General features: G+C 43.9%; 1 protein-coding gene across 1 annotated transcript in view; it reads right to left on the bottom strand.

The window, feature by feature from the left end:
• Positions 1-21394, bottom strand: part of LOC140694866 (trafficking protein particle complex subunit 9-like) — a 109866-nt gene extending 88472 nt beyond the window's left edge. Inside the window, exons 1-5 of the mRNA XM_072957891.1 lie at positions 21126-21394; positions 19585-19754; positions 2926-2984; positions 2576-2728; positions 1916-2039 (exon numbers count right to left, since the gene is read on the bottom strand). The gene's annotated coding sequence lies outside the window, so the exon portion shown is untranslated. The remainder of the gene's footprint in view (positions 1-1915; positions 2040-2575; positions 2729-2925; positions 2985-19584; positions 19755-21125) is intronic.
• Between the last annotated feature and the right edge of the window lie 330 nt (positions 21395-21724).

The following is a 21724-nucleotide window of genomic DNA, read 5'->3' as shown; positions in this document are numbered from 1 at the left end:
TTCCATAGAAGAATTCTAAAGTTACAAAATTGCTGAAAAACTATTAAAACACTGACAGAAAGATTAAAACACACAGTCATATATATTATATAGAAACATATGTAGTCTGCTCCCATGTTGCATTTAAATACAAATATATTTGTTCATTTATGGGCACTTATGACTTTATCCCTGGTAGAATATTTCAACTAAAACAAATAATCAATATAACACTCCTTTTGTCAAATCTACTTGATAAGTTACTCTGCTATGTAAACATAATGTGTCTAAGATAGATGTAAAATTAGTGAAAAAGAGCTTTGTATGGCTTCTTGAACTATTCTCAAAATTCAAAGCTTAATTTTAAAACAGATCTGAACAGTAATTCTATATTACCTTTCCCGTCGTGAAATGAACAACACAGTCTGTTGTCAAAATTCTGTCCTTACAATGATTCACGAGCACCGTATCCTCACAAAACTGCTGGACAGCAAGGCACTATCCAGACACTGTGACCCAACAAATGAAACACAATGAAGACAGTGACCCTATTCTGGAGGGCTTATAGTCTGTGTCAACACCAGGGTTTTATTTGATTGGTTTGATTGGTTGGCAAAATAAAATCAATCAAGTACTTTCTTCTTTGAGCATTCTATAAGTCATGACTCTGCTGTTAGTGTCATGAGCAGGAAAGACTTAAGCATGACTTGATTAGATCAACTAGCAACAATCATCACTGGAGAGTGAGTAATAAAGAAGTTAACTGATAGCAATGCTTCTCCCTACATGAGACCTAAAATAAATCGACACTGATATCCGAAAAGAAAATGAGAATTTGAGGTCCCCAATAAGAAAAAAATCTAACAAGAAATCAAAAAAGTAAAGATTGTTTCATTAACGTTTCCTGGAAAGATTGGAGCATGGTGGTGTTGAGCTCAGATGCTAGGGAAAAACATGAGGGTCTGAATTCCCACAGCACTGGGTAGCTTTGACACTAATATGTCAGTCAAATTCTCTGCATCTCAGTCTCCGATGCATAGACTGGGGAAAACAACCGCACCCATCTCCTAGAACGGTCCTAAGAATTAAGTTATTTTATATATACAAGTTTTAATAAAATACATCAGATATTAAATATTACCCCAAAAGCACAAGGAAAAATGAAAACAGAGATAAATTGGAGTTCATTAAACTTTAAAACTTTGCTTCAAAAGACACCATCCAGAAAGTGAAAAAACAACACTCAGGAGAAAATTTTTTCAAATCATTTATCTGATAAGGAATTTGTGTATCAAAAAAAAAATTCCACAGCTCAACAATAAAAAGGCAACTCAATTAAAAAATGAAAAAAGAATCTGAAAAGATATTTTTCAAGGAAAATATACAAATGGCCAATAAGCACAATGAAACGGTGTTCAATAAAATTAGCTCTAAAGGAAATCAAGTCAAAACAACTAGGAGAAACCGCTTCACATTCACTACAATAGGTTAAAATCAAAAAAAGATTAACAAGCACTAATGAGGACACAGAGGAAGCAGAGCCCGCAGCCATTGCTGGTGAGGATGTAACACAGCGTGACCACTTTGGAAAACATCCTGGCACGTCCTCAGAGAGTTGAACATTTGGCTTCTGAATGATCCAGCAATTCTGCTTCCTGGGCACACAAGTAAGAGAACTGAAAACAAATGTTAACATAAAAACTCCTACAGGAATATTCACCATTACTTTTCGCCATTAATTTTCAGAGCCAAAAAACAGAAACAACCCAAATGACTATCACGTGATGAATGGGTAAATAAAGGGGCCCAGCCATACAGTGAAATATTATTCAGCAATAGCAAAGCATAGAGTACTGACCCAGGCCACAACGTGGACAAACATTGAAAACGTTACTCAGTGTGAAAGATGTCAGTCAAAATAGACGGTTCCACTTACATGAAGTGACTCGATTTGCATGAAATGTTCAGCACAGGCAAATCCACAGAGACAGAAGAGTGGCTCCCTGGGGCTTGGGGAGGATGGGGAAGTTGATAATGTCTGCTTATGCGTACTGGGTTTCCTGTTGGGGGGAAGAAAATATTCTAAGATTGACTGGGATGCACATTTCTGGGCATAGAGTAAAATCCGCTGTACATTTTAATGGGTGATTTGTATTAAAACTGTTAAGAACAAAAGCACCTCGGATTAGTACCTTCCATAGTAAATGCAAATTGCTAACATTTATTACAGGAAGAAGAAACTGCCCTCAGCATGAAAGCAGGAGATCAGCAAATATTAGTTAACCGAAATTGGACAAGAGCATTTCACTTGAAACTGTTGCTGAGTGTACAAGAAATATTCAGACATGACAAGGAAAATCAGTTTGACATCACGAAGAAGCATTCTGCTTCAAATGCAAATCAAGGATTCGGCAAGCCCAGCTGCTACAAATGACCAGAGAAGAAACCTGGTTCTTAAAACAAGCACCAGAGCCAACAAGGAAATGGTGGTGAGGAAAGCAGGCGGCCTAAAATCTGGAACAGTGTGCTACAAATAATTTCTCCACTGAAAATTCAAAAATAAAATGAAAGTGATGTAATGCTGTGTTGAACTCACGTGAATGGGCTTCCTGCAGTGCTTGACAGTTCTGTAACCCCGAATGACTCAGGAGAATCAGCATGGCTCCTGGGAGTCCCCAAGTAACTGCCCATCAGCACGCTGACCACCATCACACGTGCCAGGGTTGAATTGCAGAGAAGAGAGCAACCTCTGAAAGGCACAGGGAATGTTGACAAGGGAATAAAAGGCTGCGGTCAATCCTGGGACAGAGGCCCTGTGAGCAGAGGCCAGAAGGCTGCAGGTGAACTGGAGTGGCCCTGGGGCAGGAAGGGACCACAGGGGAGCATATCTCAATTATCTCCTCTCTCTCCCTCGGGTAGGAGGGATAAAGCCTGCATCCTTCTCACCTGGAACTGTGGGTTCTGGCTGGCGGAAGTCTTACCGACACGGAATGAATTTCTCAAGACTGCGGAAAAAGGAAAGAAAGCGAGAGGGATTAGGGAGCCAAATCCACGAGTCTCTCAAATGCTCCCATATTTATTGTGTATAATCAAAGTAAAAAGTCAATAACAGTTGTGAGATAGTAGGCAGGAACTTGGGGAAAGAAGGGATGAGACAGAGATTGTAGACTCCACCATGAGTACTAAGGCTTAGTTTACCTTTAGGGAAGTCATGGGCTGAGGGGAACAAGATACATTTTTTAGACATGTTCATTACAAAGCAGACCACCAGACCAGCCTGGTCCCTGTTTTGGGGATAATAGACTATCTAACACCACGCAGGCCTGGCGTTTATAGCTGAGGGCCTGGGTCATTGCTGTGCAATAAGCAGTGTGCTATCTATAACCTCAAATATGCAAGCAAGGCATTGTCTCTGCTTTTTATGGCAAGGAGACAGGAGTGAGGATGCACAGGTGTTTGCTTTAAAGCAGTTAATAAGCACATTTTTTTTCTTAAAGTTGACAGGCGGCTGCGATGTGTTACAACTTGTTAACTCAATCATGGGCTCCCACATGGAACCATTATAGAGGACATCCTAGGATGACAAATCCTGGCTCTGGATCTTTTCCTGCCAGCTTCGGCCACTCCAGCAGGGTCTAGACACATCCCTGAATAACGATCCCACAGAACCACCTAAACTCTTAACTCCTGGTGCTTGAAACTTAATTTTAGCTCTACACAACTTAATGTAGAAAAGTTTCAGAAATAAAAGATATTATATTCTTTTTATATCTCATCATAAGACTGATTTTTCTGATTGCTCTAAGCTGCTTCTACATGGTAAAGCACCTAATTCTGCAGGTGAATTCAGTACTTTCCTTTGGGCATAACTAGACAGTCTGGGCTGTCTGACTTCTATTAGTCAAATACCAATACACTTAATTGATTTCTTTGTTCATCAATTTCAGCCTGGAGGTGAGGGTCTATCACTATTTTCCTCAGCCCACCCTCTACTCTTTTCTCATCAGCATCTCAGGCCTCCTGAAAACAAAACAAAGCATTTGTTTCCCTTCATCTACACTTTCCACAAAGGCAACAGGAATCATCATGCCTAGAGAATGAATTCAACACAAATGTTAAAACAAAAATCTATAAACCTGAAGCAACTCCATCTCCGACTCATGATACACAATGACATGAGAGTAAGTGTGTCAGGTACAAAGAATGCGTGAGCCTGACCACCTCATTTCTATTCTTCAAAGGAAGGAAGGATTTCGTATTTTTTATTATCATTCTTTGTCATTGTTTCTGATTAAGCCAAAAAAATTTTTATGAAATAATTAAGCACTGCAATAACAGATTTTCGCTGTATCAATTACAGAAGGAATTCAGAGGGGATAGGAAAACCCACCTCTGTAAAAAATGCAAAATTCCTTCCCCTGTTAAGAACACGAATACAAAATGCAACAGAATTCAAATTCTTGTGGAGAGGACAAAAGCCACAGAATCAAAGCAAAGTCATTATTATGACTCAATCCAAAATTCACTGGACAAACATGCTCAATGCATTCAAATAATTTTTAAGGCACACTGCAAAACATTCACTTAATTATCTACAGGCTAGAGGAAGAATTTCCCTCTATAACAGACAACATAAATCAATAGGTTGCCCCACCAAACAAGGAACAAACATCAGGTTTTTTGCAGTTCTGATAAATCAGCAAGTTTTAAAGATCAAAATCCAGAAATTTTAAACATTCATTCACACCAGAATGAATCAAGCACTTAAAAAAAATAAATAACCCAAAGAAACTAAACACATTGATCACGTACCTGGATCAATGAGAAATTCTTGTACAGCTGGAAAAAAAGAACAGTCTATAGACTTATACTTGAAAAATAAAACTACTTTTAAAGATAACTGCTAAAACACATTTCATCATTCATGTTGCCTTGAAAAATCTGAGGCACTTGTCTCTGATCAGAAAAGCAATTCTGAGTATTAGTATGTTACAATTCAGTGCCAGTTTGCTTTAGAAGAAAAAAGAAAAGCTACTGTTTCTCATCTTGCACAAAGTTTAAAGAACCTCCCTGCCTCTATCTCCTCCCATTTTCTAAGCTCATGCTCCCCAACCCTTCTGAAACAATTATGAGAACCTCTTATTCCCACCAATATGCCAAATCACAAAAGAGTATCAATTTATTTGTGTAAATATATACCTACACCTTGAACTGGAGGAGAAAGATTTCAGAAGGCTATATGGAACTTATTGCTACATTCCTGAAATCACACACATACACGTTCACAGAGACACAGACATATACAAACTGAATTACTGGGCACTTCACAAGCTAAGGACTTACAACTTCTAGAAGATAACTTTGTAGTTAGTTTAAAATACAAAACGGTCAACTTTTGAAAGCCTTGAACATTGCAAAATCATCCAAATATCAATGAGATCCAATTAGCCTTCTCTGTAGAATGTAATTCCCCATGATGGCAAAGCAGACCCTAAGAAGTAGTGGATCCAAGACTCGTGTTTTTCACTAGCTATGATCGTTTTAAAACATGTAAACAGATTTAGAAAGGTATGTCCCTATGACATTTATTCTTATTGAGATGGCATATGTATTCAATTGTCTATGCAGAAAATAGGACCCATGATGGTGTTTAAGAAATATTTTGTGTATTGAAATATTTATTTTTAAGTGCAGACAAGGAGGGTGGGTATTACTCCATTGTAGAGCACCTGTTGTGCACGCACATGTTCCTGGCTTCAATCCCCAGTACCTTCATGAAAATAAATAAATACAAGTGCTTACTTAAAAATAAGAATAAATTTATATAAAAAAATAAATGCAGACTAAAAACCACTGCAATCTAGGAGCCACAATTATAATAAAAAACAAGTGTTTCTATCAAATATTGACTATACGCCAATCACAGAGACAACCACAAATCACACCTGACAACCATCACGTGTGATTCTCAGCAATCCTACTAAGTAGACACGGATGAGAAACCCGGCTCTGCGGATGAGGAGACGGAGCTCGGAGGAGCCGGGGACACTGACCGTCCTGCTCCCTGTGACACCGCATCAGCCCAGGGCAAGCGCTGACAGAGCTGCACTGAGGGGACACCCAGCTGCATGGAACCATGGGGGATTGGGGAGTCCTAGAAAATACTCAAAAGTGTTCAATGAAAAACCATCTCAAATATATTACTCTGTGCCCCATCCTCTAAACACAGAACATGTCTGGGACCTTTTTGATGCCTCCGTGTCCTTTCTGCCATCATCAGTTACGTGCCCTCTCAGCGCGACCAGTCATGAACTGGACCCCATACGAAGTGCACTCAGATGGAAGAGCTTTAAAAGCTGTTTTATGAAGTTTGTAAGACTCTGTCTATTCCTCACACAGGCGGTCATCCAGCACTACTCACCGGTGCGGATGTACCACCTGAAATCACACCTTTCTGCTTTTTAAAATCCCTTCATGTAATACAGACTTTTAAACAGCAAAGAAGCAGCTCAACCACAGACAGTGGACAGCTTTTCACCAAATGGACTCGGACAGCACATCTGACAACCTGGAAGCCCTTGTCTTCTATTAAACCCACTTCCAGGTACTTCATCATTTTCGGATTGGTGGACTCGGCCTCTGAATGGCCTACTCAGAGAGATCCCATCCTCACATCCGGGGGTGGGAGAGGACCCTGCTGCTGGGAGAAATCAGTGAGGAAGGTGGACATCCTCCAGCCATTTCTGCACGGGTAGAAATGCCACATGCTCAGAAATTATACCGTCAGCACCCCTGGGCTCCCATGGACTGGTTTCACATTAAGCAAACTTATGACACACTGATGCAAGAAAACCAGAAATTTAATTTATTAATGTAACAGGAGATGTGAAACTACAAACCAGATTGAAATATCAGAGTTCAACCATGAGTACAGATTCTCCTCCACGGCCCAATCTCGGGCAGGCAGTCACATGGCAAGCGTGGACAGAAGCAGAGCAGGAAGGGTTTCTAGATTAACTCAATGGACTAAATTTCTGTTATAAGAACAGATCTACTGCCTGGAAAACAATTAATGCCAATCACGGGGCACACTCCATGGACAGTGGCTGAGACACGACTGTGAGCACCTGTATAACTCCACTTTCCCTGTCCTTTCTGGTCTAACTGATGCAGAGGTACAGAGATCCAGGGATGCAGATACCTGTAAACACCCAAAGCCCATCCCTGGGAGCCTGGAAACCAGATAGCCAGGATTTAAATCCCAGCTCTGCCACTTACTAGCTCTGTTACCTTGGCCAAATTACTTACCCTCTGTGTGCCTCAATTTCCACACTGTAAACCTGGGATAACAATCAAATCTTTCTTACTCACTTGTTGTGAAAATTGGAGGATTCATTTCTGTAAAACTCTCAGAAAAGAATGTAGCACATTTTTGGTGCCCAACAAATTTCAATTTAATAAGAAAGTGATTTACAAGTCTCCCATCTAATCATCTTCTGTGTTTCATGACTATTCTGAGTCCCAAAGGAAATACTTATTTCCCCTCTTATAAACTCTTGAGGAGCACCCTTCTGTTTCAAGCCACCACCTGTTTAAACTGAGGGGGGATTCCCTCCTCCCCACTCCTCTGGTCCATGGGAGACTGCTTCTCCCTTCACACTCCTGACCACTGGCCCACGGCTAGCCCTCCTCACACTAACAGATTGAGGTGTGAGTCCGGGGAGACAAGCAGGGCATATGAAAGCTTTCCTTCCCCTCCAGTGTTGGCCACCCTTAGGAAGCAGCCGGGATGCTCAGTTCCATGGCAAGACAGTCCTGTGCATTATGGGTCAGAATCTCTCAAGGGAATGCTCGCTGTGGACCAGAGTTACCTGGGACTGCGTAAGTCTCTAATTCTGGGACATAGTGTCATGACACTCACTCTCCCACAGCCCTGAATTTCATGGAGAACGTGGCTTCATCAGTAATAAAGGAGACACTTATCGCCTGCCTGTTCTTCTTTGTCATCTCTCAGTTGGCTGCTGGACACAACATGTGTATAAGTATTGGGTCCCCTTAAGCCCCAACATATATGAAGTAACAAAAATTCTGTGGCTTAACATTGGTTCAGGGCGACTGTGTAACTGTCCTGACTCTGCTGGTGCTAAATTATGTGTATAGGAACTATGGAACCTCCTCAAATATCTTTCATCATAAAACCAGCTTTTCTTATTTTCCTGTTTCTCAGTAATTGCCAAAGACTATCAAATGATGGCTTCACACCAAATAGCAGTTAAGATTATGAGCCCTCTTGTCATACACACTGTGCTAAACACTTTACATAATTTCTAATTCTCACAATTCTACAAAGCAGAAATGAGTGTCCCCATCTCACAGACGAGGGAAAAACTCAGAACAAACTGACTCAGGATCACGTAGCTCAGTGGCAGCGCATGCACACAAACCCAAGTCAAAATACCACACCCCTTTCTATATGTACCAAATCTCCTACCACCCATTGACACACAGCGGTGGGGATAATACTTAGGGAACTCAGTACACTTTTCAGCTTTAAGGTGCTCCAGAGGCCGCTTCTAGCTCTTTTATAAAATCCCGGCTCACTGGTTTCTAACACTGCAAGAAAAGTCCGATGTTGCAACTGTTTGCACAGGAAGTCTGAAATGTTCACAGCGAGATGATAGAATAAAACTAAGACATAAGCAGAATAATATTTCCAGGTAGTCAGACATAATGGACATTGTGCTACCCTGAAGCACTAAGCAAAGGAATCCAAAAAAAAAAAAAACACGTTTAAGACTTCCTTTACAAACAGGAAAGTTAAGACTGTAAGAAGGTGCAACAGCGCCACCTATGGCTTAAAAGGCCTTCCTGGTTGCCTGGAAAGGTGCAACACAAAAATTGCCTGTGGATCAGAAACAAGAATCAGATAACTAAAAGCTTATATAGTACATACTGCTCTCCTAGTCTTCATGTCTTGCACTGTAGCAAAAACCAACAGACCTGTACTAGGCCTATATTCATAAAAGTCATGTCTGTATTTTTCAACAGGAGGTAATCTAAGTATCTTGCAAAATACTTCTCAAAGAGCCAGGAAATCATAGAAGTGTATTGAAATACAAAAACATTTATTTACATATTAAAACAGCATGAGCTTTTTCCTATTAAAAAAAGCTGACATGTCAAATCTAATGTTTTGATATTTAAAAACCTATTAAAGAGTGCAAGAAAAAATAAAATCAAAATTTTCTTTAATCACAAAAGAGAGAAGCTTATTCCCTGAAAATGATCAATGTGGATTTTTCTAAACTTAATGCTTCTGGTCAGAGTCCTACGAATTAAAATGTCTGAGTGTATAGTTACACGGCAGCATGAACACTGAGTTGTAACAATACACATTCTGTGTAAATAATCTTCAAGGTCGTCTGCTTAAGTCAATTTAACTAGTCCCTGTCTCAATAGAATGATACAGATTTCATTAAAACTTCATACTGCACGCACACACACACACAAAACCCTGAATCCTTGTTACTTTAAGCCCATATTCATATATATCCATATTGAATATGCATCAGAAACAAGCCACCCTCTTTAGTATTCACAGTTGATCCTTCTAAACTATCTGTCATTGTGACAGCCACATTTTTACTAAGCAGCTCTTGGATGCTTTGTATACAAGGCGTCTACCTCTCACAGTCAGACATGGTAAACGGCATCACTCAAATTTCACAAATGAGAAATATACTTAAGCCATGGAAACAACGTACATATTTATCATCAGGAAAGAAAAGAGTAAAGAATTTTACTTTTCAATATGCACTGACAAACTTTTCCTCCATACTAAGACTACATACATAAAACAAATTCAGTCATTGTAAATTATTCTGTCAATAAGCACCACTAGAGAAAAACAAGCAACATCATTAGCAATGATTGGACTTTCAAAGCCCCACTCCTATTTTGCACTATAATCATTTTTAATGTTTTGTTTTTAGTGCTTACATAGCACTAATATAAAGAAAACATAAACTATTTAAGTCATTACCTGAGAATGCAACATTTGTGAAAATGTACAATTTTAATTTATGCCACTCTGTCTCACATTCTCACTGGTGTCTCTCCTTTGAAGGCCTCATCAGGCTGAGATCGCCAAAATCGGTCATTTATGGACTCACAGGAGTTCGGGAAACCACTCAACGGGAGGCTGATCAGAGGAGAAATTGAGAATGCATCCTGTGCAGCCTGGGTTCCAGCACCGAGCTAGGCACCGCCAGCTGCGTTTGATTTGGGACAAGCTGCCCACCTCTCAATCCCTCAGCTGCAAAAATGAGACATTGATACCTACCGTCAAACACCTGCTTTGAAGTAAAACATGAGAAAAACAGTTTAGCCTTTGGTAGGTGTCCACTCACAGCAAGCTTGGTCATTATGATGATGAGGATTACTTTTAATAAGTTAAGCTAGACCAAAAATTAGAAATCACCATAAAGGAGAAACATTTTAACTCAATAAGCATTTCCTTTTGAATGGATTGATAAAAGTTCTAATGATTTTTTTAATAAACCAAATTTTGTCCATTAATTTTAGATTTACCGGTTTATGGACAAGTCTCCAAAAAAAGAATTAGAGGCCTCTAACCTCTGAATACTAAGAAAGTAAAGTTTAAAAAAATTATGGGGGAGAGTATACCTCAGTTGAGAGAGTATGTGCTCAGCACGCATGAGGCCCTCAGTTCAGTCCCCAGTAACTCCATTTAAAAACTTTTATTTAAAGAAAAGGAGAATTAAAGGAAAAAGATGGAGGACTACAGAATTTTTTTAGAGAATCCACTCAGATTTAAGATGGGGAAAAATTATCCATTTCTCACAGGAAATCTTGAGAACTATGTAAACTGGATCTGAGTTGTCTAGTCTTTAACATTATTCATGAATTCATATTACCAAGTCTTAAAACTACCTGATAACCCACAGTGGTGATAGTGATCATAAAACCTGACAATGCGGATCGAACTCCGGCTAGGACTGCTCTGTTCTGACATCTCTGCCCCTGAGGCCTCACCAGGCGGAGAGCACTAAATTTTGTCATTCATGAGCATCTCGTGTAAGTCTTCCATTTATGCTTCTCAGTCTCCTCTCACCAGCCCCTCTGAGGGAAGCACTGTTATCATCTTCCCCACACGCAGATAAGGTCACTGAGGTACAGAAACTAAACCTGCTCCAGGTCACATCGGCATTAAAGGACGTCTGTATTTCTGCTGTTTTGCGATTGACAAAGGAATCTGAGATATCAATACAAGATAGACTGTTAAATAATCAAGTCTGTCAGCTCTTCACCTCAAAGAGCAGATACTATAAATTCCTGATGTAGGATGAGGCTGCCGCCACAAAATGACTCAGCTAGAAATTAATATCCAAGATGAAGCAGCGGATACACATAAATATTCATGACTGTCAACTCCTCTCACGGGTCTTGGCCCTTCACTGCCTGAATGGGGGTGAAATCCCCACCCGTGTCTGGGAGGGTAGCGCGGCTCTTCCAAGTCTCACCCAGGCTTCACAGGCTGTTTCCCCCTACAGACTGTCCTAAATGATTAAAAAGCTCACAAGATTTTTACACCAGCCAAAACTGAAAGACATTTCTGCATATGGAGCACTTTCTCAGGCTTAAACCATTTTTGCCTACACTCAGCAAGGGGGAAAAAAGAAACATGACTCTGCAAAGTCTCTTAGCCTTACCACTCACAGGAGTTGAATGGTCTCAGCACAAGATGACCCTTCACATTACAGGATGAGAACAAAATAAAGCCGCCCCAACAACAAGCACTCCCAGAGACAGCGCTCAGCAGTCTTCTGCACACTCACGGTTGTGCAGCCCTCACCACCATCTATTTCCAGAACACTTCATCACCCCAATAGAACACCCCTGTCACTAGCAGTCACTCCACAACCCCCCTCCACCCAGCCCCTTGCAACCATCATCTGCTCTCTGCCACTGCATGAGCCAATTCTGGGCATTTCTAAGATCACTGAAATCAACAATATGTGGCTGTTTGTGTCTGGTTCCTTTCAGTTAACGTGCTGTTATCAAGGCTTTCCCATGTTGAAGTGGTATCAGCATGTCTCTTTTTTTTTGAAAATGTTAAACTTTATTAGAAGGTGGTAAATACTATCAAAAATAGTAGAGTGGTGTATAAGGGGTGGGGTTTCAAAGGGAAAAGGCCGGGTTGAGCAGTCAGGGTGGACTACCCAGAGCAGATGGCTTTTTTCATATTCCCCTTTATTTATTTTTTCTTTTTTATTCACTCTTATGTCTGAATAATATTCCACTAAATGGAGATACTACATTTTGTTCTTTCATTCAGCAGCTATATATGGATGAGGTCCAGAAGAATGAGTGTAAGTGGTGGCTAGCATGGATGGCATTTAAGCAAAGGGCAAGATGTGCTTTCAAAAAAAAAAGTGAACAATCAGAGGCACAAGGAAATTCAGCGCGTTTCTGAGAAAGTGCATGGTTGCTTCAGTAGGACTGCCATGCAGGGCTGTGGGGGATAGTGACAGGAGACACAGTGAGGGAGTCACCTAAGAATATCCCCACTGCAAGCAGCTCAGCCAATTCTCCTCCCTCATCCTGTATTTTAGAGACATTTTTGCTAGCTTTTCTCTTATTTCAAGTAACAGTACTTTAGTTACACATCTGATCATCTGCATCAGACCACATTAGCTCCAAGCCACAGAAAATCATTCACTGACCGGAGCAGCTCCAAGACATAACATTGATGGACCAGGGAGTCCTGCAGCATCCCATCCTGCAGGCACAAACCACACATGTTCCCTGGTGATGTCCGGAAAGTAAAATGCATGGAAATATCTCACTGCTGCTGCACGACATCTGCCCACAAATTGCCCCCAAATCATGCTGGCACAGCACTACTCAACCCTCGCACTACCCCCCCCAAAAAAAAAAAGAGAGAGAGAGAAAAGAAAAGAAAAGAGAAGAAAAGAAAAGAAAAGAAAATATAAGAAAAGAAAAGAATAAAGCTAAGAAAGCAAATTTAGGCTCTTCCATTGAAAACCAGCAACCATCACTGCCAGTATCTGAGCTGGAATGATCCTGACTTCAAAAACCACTGTGCAGTTACTATTCAAATGTGACAGACATATATGTATTTCACTTAGATGATATTACAATAGGATTTTTCTTTTCAAAATTTCCAGTTGCAACAATAGCACAAGAAAGTTTATGTTTCATTTTTTTAAAAAAATCAATTATTTTCCACTTTGTTAATTTTGAATCTATTATTATTTTATAAAGGGAGCTATGCTGCAGATTATAAACCAAATATCTGGCTTCTGCAAACAAGACCTATATGACTTCACTATTTCAGAGCAAGCTTTAATGATGCTTTCAAATTGGGGGCGCTCATTAACAGCTCTTTAAATACTGTCAAAGATGTGCTATTATGTAATGCAAAGGGTCTACCTACACATCAACTCAGAAACCAAAGAAACTACACGAAAGCCTTAGTTTATCATTTTAAAATATTCCTATTATTTTGAATATTAAATTTCTTAAAAGATAAGATATTTTTTGAGAAAGACATCAGTTGTATTAAATTTCCTCTCACCAAGAAAGCAATCTTTATCAAGAATTACTACCCCTATGAAAATCCAAAAGACAGGACGTTTCTAGCTAAGTTAACTTACAGATCTCAACACAAGCCTAAATCCTATCTGCTCTCACTTGAACGAGCCCAGCAAAGTCCTGGGCTACTCTGGAACTTAGCTCTTCTGTTCCATATGTTGGCAGAGCTAAGATCATCACACAAGGCAGGGAAGGAGAGAAGAGGTAAGTCCACCTGGCGGCCTCCATCTGTTTACTTCCAGCCACAAGGTGTCGCTAGAGCGACCCCGCTAACAAGCCCTCCACACAAGGAAACCCGGCATCCACTCTGCCCCTGCGGTCCCCAAGCAGTCCCGACGCCCCTCTCCCACTGGTGGCCTCCGAGCCTGTGAATGGTCTTCTAATGACCCTCCCAGTTGGTGACACCCTCCCCCTCTTCCCCGCTACACACACACACACACACACACACACACACACACACAGCCAAGGCAGCCTTCCCAAAGCACAAATTTGATTACATCTCCCCCACTTCAAACCCATCAGAGGCTCCCTGGTAGAGTTCTAGCCCCACCCCCGACCCTGCTTGTCCATCCTCACCTCAGTACCAGGTCCCCAGTGACCTCAGGGGCCCCGTGACCTGCTGCTACTTCCCACTAGCCTCCAGGCTCATTTTAACTGTTTGTCAAGGAAGTCTTCCTTCCCTCCAATCTCCGCACTTTGGATTAGGTGCCCTGCTGTGTTAATAAAACATTTTAATCTAAGTCAACTTCTGACACTGCTAAGCTCTCAAGAAGCAAGTACATTTTGCTTACTACTGTAGGTCCACCCCCTCTCCCCTAGACACTCAGAATTGCGTGTGTTGTGAATAAAAGAATGAAGGGGTGGGACTCAAAAGGACAGGCAGAGCTGCTCTCCTAAGGGTCACTTCCTGCTGACACCCTTCACTGCCTCTTCTGTGTCAGTTCTAGTAAAAACCAAGCTCCTCCAAAGCCCTCCACCCCTAGGCCCTCTCCAGTGTCCTTCAAAGCAGGGTCACCCACCACCCTGGACCACACAGGGCAGTCTCCCCGAGTCCTCACCCCACAAGCCTCCAGGCCTCTACCCAGGCTGCTCCTGCCACCTGAGTCACCCTCTTGATTCCTTCCCCTGGCTGACTCTTACTCTGTCCTCAGAACTGAATGTAGAGCCAATTTCTTCCAGGAAGTCCTCCCTGATGATGTCCTTTAGCTCTTGGCTGGCTCCATCTACAGCAGCACTGCTTGGCGACCAACTGGTATTTGTCCACCTGCTCCTATGAGACCATGACCTCTTGGAGGCCACGTGGGAAAAAGGAGTGAGGTGACAAGAGGGGTGGGAAGAGCAAACAGGAAAGTCGCAGCTCAAGTCCCAAATTCAAGGATTCTGTCTCAGATAAAAAGAATAAACTGTTTCATACGTGTGTCATTTGGCTATGATTTTTGTGGCTCATGGAAAACAAGAGCTTGGTGTTCAAGCCTGAAATCCAAGTTACATGCAAAGAAATGTATATATTCATATCCAAAGGAAACCAGAGCTGCTCAACAACACTTTGCAGTTAAAATCCAAAGGAACTTTGATAAAGGCAATCTCCCTCTCTCTCTTTATTTTTATTTATTTATTTTTTTTGGTATCATATAGTTTTAGAAGTATTTGTATAACTAAGTGATGGCTACAGCCTATGATTCTGCACTGGAGTGTTTGGGGCTAAGGAAGCCCAGATTACATGCACTGTGTAAATGCAATCACACCAACACAATGACAGGCGCCCTAGTGGCTGAGCTGAAGTTCCAAAGCAGAGAACCTTATGTTGGAAGACAGCTCTCAGTAGAAAGTAAGAAATGAAATGTTCTGTACTCAATCTCATTAGCTTTATGAGCCATTAACAGATAGTATGTCTTGTCTAATGAAACCCCAAAATATATTGTCATCTTCGATTTTCTCCATCTGACTGTTTTATGCTAAATTTGGATATCAAACCCTCACTCCATACGGAAAGCTCAGGCCTTAGCTGCAGCACAGTTACATCCCGTGGAAGAAAGCCGATCAAGGGAGAACAGGAGAGTTTCCCTTCAGAAGCTGCTAAGTGTGGTTTTGCACCTGTATGTCATTTACAACCACGCCATCGTCAAAGGAGTAAGACCTTACATCTGTGGGGCAAAAAGCACTGCGGTGGTTCTGAACCATGAAAGAACACTGAGCTTTGTGCAACAGTCCTGAGGCACTTAAAGCGTACTTTCTCTGAAAGGCTCCGAAACTGACTCACTTCACCATTTCAGGTACAACCGGAATTAGTAGAGAGAACATGCCCTTGAAGTCTGACAAGGCCCTGCTGGAATCCTGCTACAGCATTTACTAGCTGCTAAATGAACCAATTCCTTAAACCTCTGAGGAGGCTTCCCAATCTTCAAAACGGGGCTGCCACCGCCCACTTGGGAGGCATGGATGTGAATGCAACACGCAAGTAGGGCGGCCGACTGGTACGTGACACGGGGCCTGGCTAGTTTCCCTCCGCTGCCCTTCTCCCCCTTTAAACTTGCACTGTTCCCCCTGGTAAGGGTGAAGCCCCAGGAACAGACTGCCCGATTCTTCTGTATATCCCCGGATACATACCTTACCCTTAGGAGGTCAGAAAAACAACTGCCTCCTCCCCAGTCACTATCAATATTCTTAAGAGTCTGGGTTTTTTTAACTCTATGTTTCAGGGAGACTATTCAAGAATTGTTCAACCACCGTTCTCCAGGTTGGCTCCTCTCCCAACGCCCATCCCTTCTTACCTCAAATCTTCTGTCTGATTGCCTTTTGTTCGTGGGAAAGAGAGTCCGCTAGGGTGCGGACTCCCTAGGCCTCCCTCCCTTCATCACAGGAGAGTGTGACTACATTCTCCCAACTCCCCACTCCGACTCCAGCTTCTGAGGAGTTTCCCCTTCTGGACCCTGCAGCCTCTGGATCGTCCCAAGACGCGCACACGTGGCCAAAACCCTCTCTTCAGATTTCCTCCTGGGTGGGCCTGCCCACCCCCCAGAACCTTAAGGATAAATGCCATTGCTCTGAAAATCACAAACGCCGCTGTCTGACACACCAAAGCTGCATGGTCCGGGCTTTCCTCCAAACCAGACACAGCCCTGCCCCCCCTCAGACACAGTCTGCACCTCTTGAGATGAGCTGATCCACTTGCACGGCTGTGAACACCAGCTAAGAATGACGAATCCCAATGTGTATCTCTAGTCCAGCTCCTTCACCTGAGCCCCAGGCTCATAGACACGAGTGCCTCTTGGAAGTCCTAACTTGGATGACAAATGGCATCTTAAAAATGCCATATGTCAAAAAAAAAAGGCCTTATGTCCACCATTTACTCTAGACTTCGATTCCTGGCAGGTACCTCCCAGGCTCCCCATTTTAGTAACAGCCCCAGCACCCACCTAGGTGTTTGAGGTCACATTCAATTTCCACTGTTCCCTCCACCTGGCCCTGCCCTGGAATCAGTCTTGTTATTTCTGTCGCTAAGCCAGTCTCAAGTCTGGTTCTGCAGGGAGCACGATGGAAACCCACAAGCTCACAGCAAGGTGCACTGAGTCACAGTCCTCCGAAGGGAGTTCCCTGGAGGGGGAGGCATCTCCTGCTGCCAGTCACCTCAGAAGGCACTGGATTCTCACAAAGAAGGACCAGAAGAAGGGACTCAAGGATCTCCCGTGATCTGAGGTTTGAAGGGCCCGAGGTCTGGGGGAGCTCCTAGTTAGCTGACACTCCTGTCAGTGAGCAGATGAGGATGGTAGGAACCCAGGCAAGTCTGTTCTCGCTCCGACCCCTTTTCTCTCGGGAGCCACGGGAAAGGCCAGTTTCCAGGGCACAGACCGGCCATCACAGATCCCAGCCTGCATTTGCCAACCCAGACAGCCTAGACTCCTACTTGCGACCCTTACTTCTGTTCTGTTCCCCCCCAGAATGTGATGGACTCTTTCAGAAAGTCTGGACTGTCTCAAGCGAGACCAAGTCAGTGAAGGATGAAGTGTCCACATTTGGACCAGAGCATGAAAGGAGAAACAAGGCCTCATGTCCAGCATGACGGTGGTGGCCAAGCCCTTTCCCTGGGTGAGATGAACCAGGGTCGGGGTGAGAATGCAAGGTCCCTTCACGGCTGACAGGGGTGTTGGAGACTCACTACCGCAAAATAACCACACGGCCGTCAGTGGTGGACATCAGCTGCAACAGACACAGAGTCAGCTATTTACTGCCAAAAAGGGGTAAAAGTAAAGGCCGGTGCAGGGAGGCCTGCACGGCTGCTGAGGCAAACCACAGACCCGGCTCTGAATGCCCACTGGCTGAAGCAGAGAGGAAGCTATGGTCCCATTTAGGGGTCCCTGTGTCCACCAGATCCAAGTGAACCAGCTCCTTAGGACAAGGCAATGTTTTCCTGATACTTAGAAAAACCAGCCTCATAAAGGGAACAAAAGAGTGGCATGGTTTTAGGCCCGCTCCTGCCCCTCTATGAATGCAAAGTAAAGTAAATGGCACTGGGAAGGTGAATGCAAAAAAAAAAACCAAAAAACAAAAAACCGGTGACTGCTTCCTCCAACAGCGTCCCCTGCAGCTGCTCACCCCCGAGCCGGCCACTTCCTCACCAGTGACCGCCGGCCAGGAAGCGCCGTCACGCACGTCACACAGCGACAGCCAGGAACCGTGTGCCGAGCACGTTTGTGTAAAAGCCAGAATCAAGCAAGGTGCTGCAGAATTTGACTTTCCAAGTTTAAATACTCCATGAAAAAAATCCCTCAGCAGCCGCCTAAATCAATTCGCATCTCACTTCTTCAAAACAAATAAACAAAATTAGTAAGAGAGCATTTGTTACCAAATATAAGGACGAACTAATAGGTTCCTCAAAGCAAGGACTTTAACATATATCAAACTCCAGTGGGTGATGTGCTAACATAGCAAAAATTCCAAAAAAGTAGAAAATAAGATGACTAGGATAATATACGAATCATGGCAACTGTTAAGTTTTTGCTTTTTATAGCGATGGAGACGGCACAGAGGGCGATCTGGCTATTCCAATGCAGGGTGTGCACAGCCCACATTTTCAGACCGAACAACATGCTCACGGGGTGGTATAAGGGATAAAGGAAAATAGAAAAAGGAATAGAGGAACAGCCAAAATTAGAAACACACGAGAACAAAAATGACTTTGACAGCATTTACAAGAAATTACGTGAGTGTGATGAGGACAGGGACGCGGGGACGGTGAGACCCACCCTCACCTCCTGATCCAGGGAAGGCAGGGGCCTGAGGGGAGCGATGCTGCCGGGGGACCCCAACGTGGTCAGCGCCCCAAACCAAAACTTCACCTAGATGCGTGTAGACAGCTTTTGAGCTACAAAATGTGGTCGCATTTCAAGCTGGACAACTTTACTCACTCCCACCAAGAGGAACAGGGGAGAATTAGGTTCTGCTCCTGAACCAAAGCATTGTTTAAAAAATTAATGACTGTGTAATAGTAAAAGCAACAATGGAGTAAAAGTCACTGGAGGAGAACGTGCTTGACCCGAGCTCACTGGCCACGTTATCTCACTGACGTTCAGATGCTGGCTGAGCCCTTATGGTACCAGAACAGACAGACCCACCAGGAGGGAGGTTTAATGTGCTGCTGTATTTTGATGCCGGCAGGCATGCCTGGTACACGAGGTTCTGGGTAAACAATGGTGACAGGGTCAACCACTATGGGCTAAGCACACATCCAGCTACTCCGCCAAATCCCAAGGGCAGACTTCAAAAGGCAAAAACAAGCTGGCATTCTCTGTTGGCTCTGCAGAATCAGAGCCAAGCAGTTGCTGAGCAAAAATGTCACCAGTGCCTCCTATGACAAAATAGGAGGCACTGGCGTGGGGCTGGGGCAGGGCTCCAGGCTTCCACTGATCACCCACCAGTCTGTCCAGGGGGTGAAGGAGGTCCCTGCTTTCATTGCACCGATGCACCTACCTTGAATGACGCCTTAGGACTCAACAGGAGGTGACAGGTGAGGTGAACGGAGCCAGCCTTGGTGTAGCACGGTTCTGGCAGCTATGCCCTCAGCAGTGCCCAGTTTCCTAAACCTGACACCTCATCTCCAAGGAGCAGAAGTGTAGTGTGGGCATGTAGATCACAGGGCCCTGTGAGGACAAGTACAGATCATGGCCACGACATGCCTCTCCCCTTAAGCCATAGAGGAATGTCCGGGGAGGAAGTGAAAATTATTCCAGAGCCTGCCAGGCACCACACGCAGGTGGGACACGGATCCCCTGTGTCTGTCATTCACAGGACTGGTGTGGATTTTCTTTTTATCAATTCTCTGGCATCTTCTCCTCCATCTTACCAACAACAAGAAAGTAGAATCTGACCTTAGAATCACAGAGAATCACAGAGCCCCTCCTGCACAGCGGGCCCGGCAGCACGTGCCATGTCCTCCGACCGTCACCTGTGGGACCGCCATGAGCGCTCTCCAGACTCAAGGCCCGAGGCCGTAGGCCGGGGGGACACAGCTCACCTCACTCTCCCCAGTAAAGGGGGACCACCTCTCGGCAAAGACGTCTCACCCTCTTCTGCCCGAGGGACAGCTTGAAAGATACACAGGGAAACATAGTAGAGGGTGAGGGGTTAGGCAGCCCAGAAGAGATCATCTGCACTTCCAAGGCAGAGTGGGGTCTTTGACCTAATCACAGGGACAAAGTGAGGACGAATTTTTCCCTGCTGGGTCCCATACACCGTGACATGCCTTTCCCTGCGTAAGGAGCTAATTCGGAAGCCCCTGGCAGTGTTTCTGATGCCCTAACTTGGCATGGTGGCTGTCAGGCAGGGGAGAGGGCCTGAGCCGTGCTGGTGCTGGGCCTGGGAGGCAGGAGACATCGGCTCCACCCTGAGCTCAACCAGCACCTCGTTCTGCGTCTCGGGATTCAGAGTCTCATTTATAAGCAAAGGGATGAAACTGTCCCAGGACAGGCTGTCCAACAGGAATGAAATGAGAGTCATGTAAATAATGTTTCTCAGTTGCCACGTTTAAAATGTAACAACAACAAAAAAAACCAAGTAACTGATTTTAAGAACAGACCTTACTTATTCTACTGTATGTAAAATACTATCATTTTGACGTGTAATCAATATAGAAAGTAACAAGATAGTTTATATTCTTTTTACTAGACAAGTTTCAGCGTCTGATGTGCATTTGACTTACAGCACATCTCAGCTCAGACCGGCCTCCTCCCCAGCACTACTAACAACAGTAGCTGTGGCTACTCTATTGGACAGCAACTCCAGGGGTCCCCCCAAGTGTCCTGGCTGAAAGAGGGGAGTAAGTGTCCACACTAACCCTAAAAGGATCTCTCTGAAACAAAGGCGGATTTAGTTTTAAACGTCTGAAAACCGGCGGGCTACACCTCCTTCCCGCCTTGGCTACAAGAAAGCCCTCCTCCTTGATGATCCCATTCTGGATGTAGGGAAGCAATCTGTCACACAGCCAGGGTGGCCCGGCCTTCAGGTTGACTTGCCTGCTGTCTGTGTCCAGTCCCACGAAGTCCTCCTTCTCAAATAGGATGTAGAGGAGGGGGGTCTTCTCCCCAGAATTTTCGGGGTCCCCATCCAGCCACTTGGACTTGGGCAAGATGAAGAGTGACTCAGTGAAGTCGTCGATCCTCTTCTCCACCACCCTGCAGTCCTCGTAGATTGAAGGCCACGTCGGTGTGCGGCTGCTCGGCCACCTCCCCATACAGCACAAAGACAAAGAGCTGAGAGTCGTAGAGCGTGGTGCCATACAGCTCCTCTGTGCGTGGAGCTTCTAGAAGGTCTTGGCCAAGAGGCAGTCAGTAATGGTGACAAGGCCCATGACATTGCGGTGGGTCTGGAAGTCACTCCATCCATTCTCGGGCGCATAGAGATAGCTATAGTAGATACAGAGTGCCCACTGGGAGCCGCACGCTCTGATCTGGCTCACCAAGGAGATTCCATTATAGATGCAAAAGAAATTCTCTAAGATGATCCCCACAGGTTGGACCACAATCGGGAGAGTCTGGCGGTCCTCAGCGCACTGCATGTAGTCAGGGGCGTTCATGTTGCAGGCGCTGCCGAGAAGGGAGGGTAAATCGATGTA

This window comes from Vicugna pacos, unplaced genomic scaffold, assembly GCF_048564905.1.
Source record: "Vicugna pacos unplaced genomic scaffold, VicPac4 scaffold_106, whole genome shotgun sequence".
In the NCBI taxonomy this organism is placed as follows: Eukaryota; Metazoa; Chordata; class Mammalia; order Artiodactyla; family Camelidae; genus Vicugna; species Vicugna pacos.
This window is presented reverse-complemented; position numbering and strand designations above follow the sequence as displayed.